The sequence below is a fragment of the Oncorhynchus masou genome, chromosome 15, assembly GCF_036934945.1.
Source record: "Oncorhynchus masou masou isolate Uvic2021 chromosome 15, UVic_Omas_1.1, whole genome shotgun sequence".
In the NCBI taxonomy this organism is placed as follows: Eukaryota; Metazoa; Chordata; class Actinopteri; order Salmoniformes; family Salmonidae; genus Oncorhynchus; species Oncorhynchus masou.
In genome coordinates, this window is record NC_088226.1 from 258,903 (window position 1) to 269,501 (window position 10,599).

Sequence of the window (10,599 nt, forward strand, 5' to 3'; positions counted from 1 at the left end):
CTCTGCCTTTGTGCAAGGAGGAGCAGGAGGAGCACTGCCAGAGCCCTGCAAAATGACCTCCAGCAGGCCACAAATGTGCATGTGTCTGCTCAAACGGTCAGAAACAGACTCCAAGAGGGTGGTATGAGGGCCCGACGTCCACAGGTGGGGGTTGCGCTTACAGCCCAACACCGTGCAGGACGTTTGGCATTTGCCAGAGAACACCAAGTTTGGCAAATTTGCCACTGGTGCCCTGTGCTCTTCACAGATGAAAGCAGGTTCACACTGAGCACGTGACAGACGTGACAGAGTCTGGAGACGCCGTGGAGAACTTTCTGCTGCCCGCAACATCCTCCAGCATGACCGGTTTGGCGATGGGTCAGTCATGGTGTGTGGTGGCATTGCTTTAGGGGGGCCGCACAGCCCTCCATGTGCTCGCCAGAGGTAGCCCGACAGCCATTAGGTACCGAGATGAGATCCTCAGACACCTTGTGAGACCATATGCTGGTGCGGTTGGCCCTGGGTTCCTTCTAATGCAAGACAATGCTAGACCTCATGTGGCTGGAGTGTGTCAGCAGTTCCTGCAAGAGGAAGGCATTGATGCTATGGACTGGCCAGCCCGTTCCCCAGACCTGAATCCAATTGAGCACATCTGTGACATCATGTCTCGCTCCATCCACCAACGCCACGTTGCACCACAGACTGTCCAGGAGTTGGCAGATGCTTTAGTCCAGGTCTGGGAGGAGATCCCTCAGGAGACCATCCGCCACCTCATCAGGAGCATGCCCAGGCGTTGTAGGGAGGTCATACAGGCACATGGAGGCCACACACACTACCAAGCCTCATTTTGACTTGTTTTAAGGACATTACATCAAAGTTGGATCAGCCTGTAGTGTGGTTTTCCACTTCAATTTTGAGTGTGACTCCAAATCCAGACCTCCATGGGTTGATAAATTAGATTTTTCATTGGTAATTTTTGTGTGATTTTGTTGTCAGCACATTCAACTATGTAAAGAAAAAAGTATTTAATAAGAATATTTCATTCATTCAGATCTAGGATGTGTTATTTTAGTGTTCCTGTAACGGCGTTCTTCGTTTGTCGCAAGAAAGTCGGACCGAAATGCAGCGTGGTGGTTACTCATGTTTTAATGAATGAATCAAATGACGATTACAAAATACAAAACAACAAAACGGAACGTGAAACCTAATTACAGCCTATCTGGTGAAACTACACAGAGACAGGAACAATCACCCACGAAATACACAGTGAAACCCAGGCTACCTAAATACGGTTCCCCATCAGAGACAACAAGAATCACCTGACTCTGAGAACCGCCTCAGGCAGCCAAACCTAAACTAAACACACCCCTAATCAACCACAATCCCAATGCCTACAAAAACCCCAATACAACAACACAATAACATAAACCCATGTCACACCCTGGCCTGACCAACTAATTATCTAAAACACAAAATACTAAGAACAAGGTGCGACAGAACCCCCCCCCCCTAAGGTGCGGACTCCCGGACGCACCTCAAAACCATAGGGAGGGTCCGGGTGGGCGGCTGTCCATGGTGGCGGTTCCGGCTCGGGACGTGGACCCCACTCCATAAATGTCATAGTTCCTCCCCTTCGCGTCCTGGGATAATCCACCCTCGCCGCCGACCATGGCCTAATAGTCCTCACCCAGAACCCCACTGAACTGAGGAGTAGCTCGTGACTGAGGGGCAGCTCGGGACTGAGGGGCAGCTCGGGACTGAGGGGAAGCTCGGGACTGAGGGGAAGCTCGGGACTGAGGGGCAGCTCGGGACTGAGGGGCAGCTCGGGACTGAGGGGCAGCCCGGGACTGAGAGGAAGCCCAGCCAGGCAGTTGAATCCGGCAGATCCTGGCTGGCTGGCAGTTCTGGCAGATCCTGGCTGACTGGCGGATCTGGAAGAGTCTGGTTGACTGGCAGATCTGGAAGAGTCTGGTTGACTGGCAGTTCTGGAAGAGTCTGGCTGACTGGCAGATCTGGAAGAGTCTGGCTGACTGGCAGATCTGGAAGAGTCTGGCTGACTGGCAGATCTGGAAGAGTCTGGCTGACTGGCAGATCTGGAAGAGTCTGGCAGATCTGGAAGAGTCTGGCTGACTGGCAGATCTGGAAGAGTCTGGCTGACTGGCAGATCTGGAAGAGTCTGGCTGACTGGCGGATCCTGGCAGACTGACAGCTCTGGCTGCTTCATGCCGACTGACGGCTCTGGCTGCTCCATGCTGACTGGCGGCTCTGGCTGCTCCATGCTGACTGGCGGCTCTGGCTGCTCCATGCAGATTGACAGCTCAGACTGTTCCATGCAGACTAACAGCTTTGGCAGCTCCATGCAGACTGGCAGCTCCTCGCAGACTGGCAGCTCCTTGCAGACTGGCAGCTCCTTGCAGACTGGCAGCTCCATGCAGACTGGCAGCTCCTTGCAGACTGGCAGCTCCTTGCAGACTGGCAGCTCCATGCAGACTGGCAGCTCCTCACAGACTGGCAGCTCTGGCTGCTCCAAGCAGACTGACAGCTCTGGCTGCTCCATGCAGACTGGCAGCTCTAGCTGCTCCATGCAGACTGGCAGCTCTGGCTGCTCCATGCAGACTGGCAGCTCTGGCTGCTCCGAACAGGCAGGAGGCTCCGGCAGCGCTGTAGAGGAGGAAGGCTCTAGAAGCGCTGAACAGGCAGGAGACTCCGGTAGCGCAGGAGAGGTGAAAGGCTCTGATAGCGCTGAACAGACAGGAGACTCCAGCAGTGCTGTAGAGGAGGAAGGCTCTAGAAGCGCTGAACAGGCGGGAGGCTCCGGCAGCGCAGGAGAGGAGAAAGGCTCCGACAGCGCAGGAGAGGAGAAGCGCACTGTAGGCCTGATGCGTGGTGCTGGCACTGGTGGTATCAAATCAAATTTATTTGTCACATACACATGGTTAGCAGATGTTAATGCGAGTGTAGCGAAATGCTTGTGCTTCTAGTTCCGACAATGCAGTAATAACCAACAAGTAATCTAACTAACAATTCCTAAACTACTGTCTTATACACAGTGTAAGGGGATAAAGAATATGTACATAAGGATATATGAATGAGTGATGGTACAAAGCAGCATAGGCAAGATACAGTAGATGGTATCGAGTACAGTATATACATATGAGATGAGTATGTAAACAAAGTGGCATAGTTAAAGTGGCTAGTGATACATGTATTACATAAAGATGCAGTCGATGATATAGAGTACAGTATACGTATGCATATGAGAAGAATAATGTAGGGTAAGTAACATTATATAAGGTAGCATTGTTTAAAGTGGCTAGTGATAGGCGGTGATGTCAGAAGGTGAATTCACCAATTTGTAAGTCGCTCTGGATAAGAGCGTCTGCTAAATTACTTAAATGTAAATGTAATTTCCCATCAATTCCCATTATTAAAGTGGCTGGAGTTGAGTCAGTGTCAGTGTGTTGGCAGCAGCCACTCAATGTTAGTGGTGGCTGTTTAACAGTCTGATGGCCTTGAGATAGAAGCTGTTTTTCAGTCTCTCGGTCCCAGCTTTGATGCACCTGTACTGACCTCGCCTTCTGGATGATAGCGGGGTGAACAGGCAGTGGCTCGGGTGGTTGATGTCCTTGATGATCTTTATGGCCTTCCTGTAACATTGGGTGGTGTAGGTGTCCTGGAGGGCAGGTAGTTTGCCCCCGGTGATGCGTTGTGCAGACCTCACTTCCCTCTGGAGAGCCTTACGGTTGAGGGCGGAGCAGTTGCCGTACCAGGCGGTGATACAGCCCGCCAGGATGCTCTCGATTATGCATCTGTAGAAGTTTGTGAGTGCTTTTGGTGACAAGCCGAATTTCTTCAGCCTCCTGAGGTTGAAGAGGCGCTGCTGCGCCTTCTTCACGATGCTGTCTGTGTGAGTGGACCAATTCAGTTTGTCTGTGATGTGTATGCCGAGGAACTTAAAACTTGCTACTCTCTCCACTACTGTTCCATCGATGTGGATAGGGGGGTGTTCCCTCTGCTGTTTCCTGAAGTCCACAATCATCTCCTTAGTTTTGTTGACGTTGAGTGTGAGGTTATTTTCCTGACACCACACTCCGAGGGCCCTCACCTCCTCCCTGTAGGCCGTCTCGTCGTTGTTGGTAATCAAGCCTACCACTGTTGTGTCGTCCGCAAACTTGCTGATTGAGTTGGAGGCGTGCGTGGCCACGCAGTCGTGGGTGAACAGGGAGTACAGGAGAGGGCACAGAACGCACCCTTGTGGGGCCCCAGTGTTGAGGATCAGCGGGGAGGAGATGTTGTTACCTACCCTCACCACCTGGGGGCGGCCCGTCAGGAAGTCCAGTACCCAGTTGCACAGGGCGGGGTCGAGACCCAGGGTCTCGAGCTTGATGACGAGCTTGGAAGGTACTATGGTGTTGAATGCCGAGCTGTAGTCGATGAACAGCATTCTCACATAGGTATTCCTCTTGTCCAGATGGGTTAGGGCAGTGTGCAGTGTGGTTGAGACTGCATCGTCTGTGGACCTATTTGGGCGGTAAGCAAATTGGAGTGGGTCTAGGTTGTCAGGTAGGGTGGAGGTGATATGGTCCTTGACTAGTCTCTCAAAGCACTTCATGATGACGGAAGTGAGTGCTACGGGGCGGTAGTCGTTTAGCTCAGTTACCTTAGCTTTCTTGGGAACAGGAACAATGGTGGCCCTCTTGAAGCATGTGGGAACAGCAGACTGGTATAGGGATTGATTGAATATGTCCGTAAACACACCAGCCAGCTGGTCTGCGCATGCTCTGAGGGCGCGGCTGGGGATGACGTCTGGGCCTGCAGCCTTGTGAGGGTTAACACGTTTAAATGTTTTACTCACCTCGGCTGCAGTGAAGGAGAGACCGCATGTTTCCATTGCAGGCCGTGTCAGTGGCACTGTATTGTCCTCAAAGCGGGCAAAAAAGTTATTTAGTCTGCCTGGGAGCAAGACATCCTGGTCCGTGACTGGGCTGGATTTCTTCCTGTAGTCCGTGATTGACTGTAGACCCTGCCACGCCTCTTGTGTCTGAGCCATTGAATTGAGATTCTACTTTGTCTCTGTACAGACGCTTAGCTTGTTTGATAGCCTTACGGAGGGAATAGCTGCACTGTTTGTATTCAGTCATGTTACCAGACACCTTGCCCTGATTGAAAGCAGTGGTTCGCGCTTTCAGTTTCACGCAAATGCTCCCATCAATCCACGGTTTCTGGTTAGGGAATGTTTTAATCGTTGCTATGGGAATGACATTTTCAACGCACGTTCTAATGAACTCGCACACCGAATCAGCGTATTCGTCAATGTTGTTATCTGACGCAATACGAAACATGTCCCAGTCCACGTGATGGAAGCAGTCTTGGAGTGTGGAGTCAGCTTGGTCGGACCAGCGTTGGACAGACCTCAGCGTGGGAGCTTCTTTTTTCAATTTTTGTCTGTAGGCAGGTATCAGCAAAATGGAGTCGTGGTCAGCTTTTCTGAAAGGGGGGCGGGGCAGGGCCTTATATGCGTCGCGGAAGTTAGAGTAACAATGATCCAAGGTTTTTCCACCCCTGGTTGCGCAATCGATATGCTGATAAAATTTAGGGAGTCTTGTTTTCAGATTAGCCTTGTTAAAATCCCCAACAAAAATGAATGCAGCCTCCAGATAAATGGTTTCCAGTTTGCAAAGAGTTAAATAAAGTTCGTTCAGAGCCATCGATGTGTCTGCTTGGGGGGGGATATATACGGCTGTGATTATAATCGAAGAGAATTCCCTTGGTAGATAATGCGGTCTACATTTGATTGTGAGGAATTCTAAATCAGGTGAACAGAAGGATTTGAGTTCCTGTATGTTTCTTTCATCGCACCATGCCTCGTTAGCCATAAGGCATACACCCCCACCCCTCTTCTTACCAGAAAGGTGTTTGTTTCTGTCGGCGCGATGCGTGGAGAAACCCGTTGGCTGCACCGCTTCGGATAGCGTCTCTCCAGTGAGCCATGCTTCCGTGAAGCACAGAACGTTACAGTCTCTGATGTCCCTCTGGAATGCTACCCTTGCTCGGATATCATCAACCTTGTTGTCAAGAGACTGGACATTGGCAAGAAGAATGCTAGGAAGTGGGGCACGATGTGCCTGTCTCCGTAGCCTGACCAGAAGACCGCCCCGTTTCCCTCTTTTTCAGAGTTGTTTTTTTGGGTCGCTGCATGCGATCCATTCCGTTGTCCTGTTTGTAAGGCAGAACACAGGATCCGCGTCGCGAAAAACATTATTGGTCATACTGATGGTGATTTGACGCTGATCTTATATACAGTAGTTCTTCTCGACTGTATGTAATGAAACCTAAGATGACCTGGGGTACTAATGTAAGAAATAGCACGTAAAAAAACAAAAAACTGCATAGTTTCCTAGGAACGCAAATCGAGGCGGCCATCTCTGTCGGGCCGAGGACACGCACAGGAAGCCTGGTGCAGGGAGCTGCCACCGGAGGACTGGTGTGTGAAGGTGGCACAGGATGGACTGGACCGTGAAGGTGTACTGGAGAGCCTGTGAGCAGGACTGGCACAGGACGTGCAAGGCTAGGTAGGTACACAGGAGGCCTAGTACGTGAGGCTGGCACATTTTTCACCAGCCGACTAACACGCACCTCAGGACTAGTATGGAGCGCTGACCCAGGTGCCATTAAATCCCCGACACGCTCCGTCGGACGACTCTTGTACTTAAAGCACCAAACTAGCAACTCCCTCATTACTCTCTCCTCCAATTTCCCCATTAACTCCTTCACAGTCTCTGTTTCGCTCACCTCCAACACCGGTTCTGGTCTCCTCCTTGGCTCCTCACGATAAACAGGGAGAGTTGGCTCAGGTCTGTCTCCTGACTCAGCCACTCTCCTTCTGAGCCCCCCCCAATACATTTTTTGGGCTGATTCACGGGCTTTCCTCTGCGCCGTCGTGATTGCCTCTCCAACTCCATTCTCCTATAGCCCTCTTCGCACTGCTCCAGCGAATCCCAGGCGGGCTCCGGCACTCTCTCTGGGTCGACCGCCCACCTGTCTATTTCATCCCACGTCGTATACTCCATGCTTCTGCTGTCTATAACGACCTCCCTTCGCTGCTCCTGCTTTTGCTGCCTGCTAACACGCTGCTCGGTCCGTGTGTGGTGGGTGATTCTGTAACAGCGTTCTTCGTTTGTCGCAAGAAAGTCGGACCGAAATGCAGCGTGGTGGTTACTCATGTTTTTAATGAATGAATCAAATGACGATTACAAAATACAAAACAACAAAACGGAACGTGAAACCTAATTACAGCCTATCTGGTGAAACTACACAGAGACAGGAACACCCACGAAATACACAGTGAAACCCAGGCTACCTAAATACGGTTCCCCATCAGAGACAACAAGAATCACCTGACTCTGATTGAGAACCGCCTCAGGCAGCCAAACCTAAACTAAACACACCCCTAATCAACCACAATCCCAATGCCTACAAAAAACCAATACAACAACACAATAACATAAACCCATGTCACACCCTGGCCTGAACAAATAATTATCTAAAACACAAAATACTAAGACCAAGGCGTGACAGTTCCCTTTATTTTTTGAGCAGTGTATATTTCCACACTATGAGGTTGGAGTAATACTGTGAGATTGTGAACATGATGATAATGAACTTTTAGCGTTAGAGCTGTTTGAAAAGGTTTCCTGAAATTTCAAACTGTTTTGGTGGATTTTTTCTTGGCGATTGATAGTCTTTGCCCTCCTCCAGAGACTCTGTGGTTAGGATGGGCAGGATGGGACCAAAAATCTCCTCCTGGATTAGAACATCAGACTCCTGCACGTCCACCAACACTGTGGGAGCTAGAAACACCATAGAAACACCATAGAAACATCAGACTGCACGTCCACCAACATTGGGAACTAGAAACACCATAGAAACATCAGAATACTGCACGTCCACCAACATTGGGAGCTAGAAACACCATAGAAACATCAGACTCCTGCACGTCCACCAACATTGGAAGCTAGAAACACCATAGACACATCAGACTCTCCTGCACGTCCACCACTCTCCTGCACGTCCACCAACATTGGGAGCTAGAAACACCATAGAAACATCAGAATACTGCATGTCTCCAATATTGGGAGCTAGAAACACCACAGAAACATTAGACTCCTGCACGTCCACCAACATTGGGAGCTAGAAACACAATAGAAACATCAGACTCCTGCACGTCCACCAACATTGGGAGCTAGAAACACCATTGAAAAATCAGAATACTGCACGTCCACCAACATTGGGAACTAGAAACACCATAGAAACATCAGAATACTGCACGTCCTCCAACATTGGGAGCTAGAAACACCATAGAAACATCAGACTACTGCACGTCCACCAACATTGGGAACTAGAAACACCATAGAAACATCAGACTACTGCACGTCCACCAACATTGGGAGCTAGAAACACCATAGAAACATCAGAATACTGCACGTCCACCAACATTGGGAACTAGAAACACCATAGAAACATCAGAATACTGCACGTCCACCAACATTGGGAGCTAGAAACACCATAGAAACATCCGACTCCTGCACGTCCACCAACATTGGGAACTAGAAACACCATAGAAACATCAGAATACTGCACGTCCACCAACATTGGGAGCTAGAAACACCATAGAAACATCAGAATACTGCACGTCCACCAACATTGGGAACTAGAAACACCATAGAAACATCAGAATACTGCACGTCCACCAACATTGGGAACTAGAAACACCAGAATACTGCACGTCCACCAACATTGGGAACTAGAAACACCATAGACACATCAGAATACTGCACGTCCACCAACATTGGGAGCTAGAAACACCATAGAAACATCAGACTCCTGCACGTCCACCAACATTGGGAACTAGAAACACCAGAATACTGCACGTCCACCAACATTGGGAACTAGAAACACCATAGAAACATCAGAATACTGCACGTCCACCAACATTGGGAACTAGAAACACCATAGAAACATCAAAATACTGCACGTCCACCAACATTGGGAGCTAGAAACACCATAGAAACATCAGAATACTGCACGTCCTCCAACATTGGGAGCTAGAAACACCATAGAAACATCAGACTACTGCACGTCCACCAACATTGGGAACTAGAAACACCATAGAAACATCAGAATACTGCACGTCCTCCAACATTGGGAGCTAGAAACACCATAGAAACATCAGACTACTGCACGTCCACCAACATTGGGAACTAGAAACACGATAGAAACATCAGACTACTGCACGTCCACCAATATTGGGAGCTAGAAACACCATAGAAACATCAGAATACTGCACGTCCACCAACATTGGGAACTAGAAACACCATAGAAACATCAGAATACTGCACGTCCACCAACATTGGGAGCTAGAAACACCATAGAAACATCCGACTCCTGCACGTCCACCAACATTGGGAACTAGAAACACCATAGAAACATCAGAATACTGCACGTCCACCAACATTGGGAGCTAGAAACACCATAGAAACATCAGAATACTGCACGTCCACCAACATTGGGAACTAGAAACACCATAGAAACATCAGAATACTGCACGTCCACCAACATTGGGAGATAGAAACACCATAGAAACATCAGATTCCTGCACGTCCTCCAACATTGGGAGCTAGAAACACCATAGAAACATCAGAATACTGCACGTCCTCCAACATTGGGAGCCAGAAACACCATAGAAACATCAGACTCCTGCACGTCCACCAACATTGGGAACTAGAAACACCAGAATACTGCACGTCCACCAACATTGGGAACTAGAAACACCATAGAAACATCAGAATACTGCACGTCCACCAACATTGGGAACTAGAAACACCATAGAAACATCAAAATACTGCACGTCCACCAACATTGGGAACTAGAAACACCATAGAAACATCAGAATACTGCACGTCCTCCAACATTGGGAGCTAGAAACACCATAGAAACATCAGACTACTGCACGTCCACCAACATTGGGAACTAGAAACACCATAGAAACATCAGAATACTGCACGTCCTCCAACATTGGGAGCTAGAAACACCATAGAAACATCAGACTACTGCACGTCCACCAACATTGGGAACTAGAAACACGATAGAAACATCAGACTACTGCACGTCCACCAATATTGGGAGCTAGAAACACCATAGAAACATCAGAATACTGCATGTCCACCAACATTGGGAGCTAGAAACACCATAGAAACATCAGACTCCTGCACGTCCACCAACATTGGGAGCTAGAAACACCATAGAAACATCGGACTCCTGCACGTCCACCAACATTGGGTACTAGAAACACAAGAATACTGCACGTCCACCAACATTGGGAGCTAGAAACACCATAGAAACATCAGATTCCTGCACGTCCTCCAACATTGGGAGATAGAAACACCATAGAAACATCAGAATACTGCACGTCCTCCAACATTGGGAGCCAGAAACACCATAGAAACATCAGACTCCTGCACGTCCACCAACATTGGGAACTAGAAACACCATAGAAACATCAGACTCCTGCACGTCCACCAACATTGGGAACTAGAAACACCATAGAAACATCAGAATACT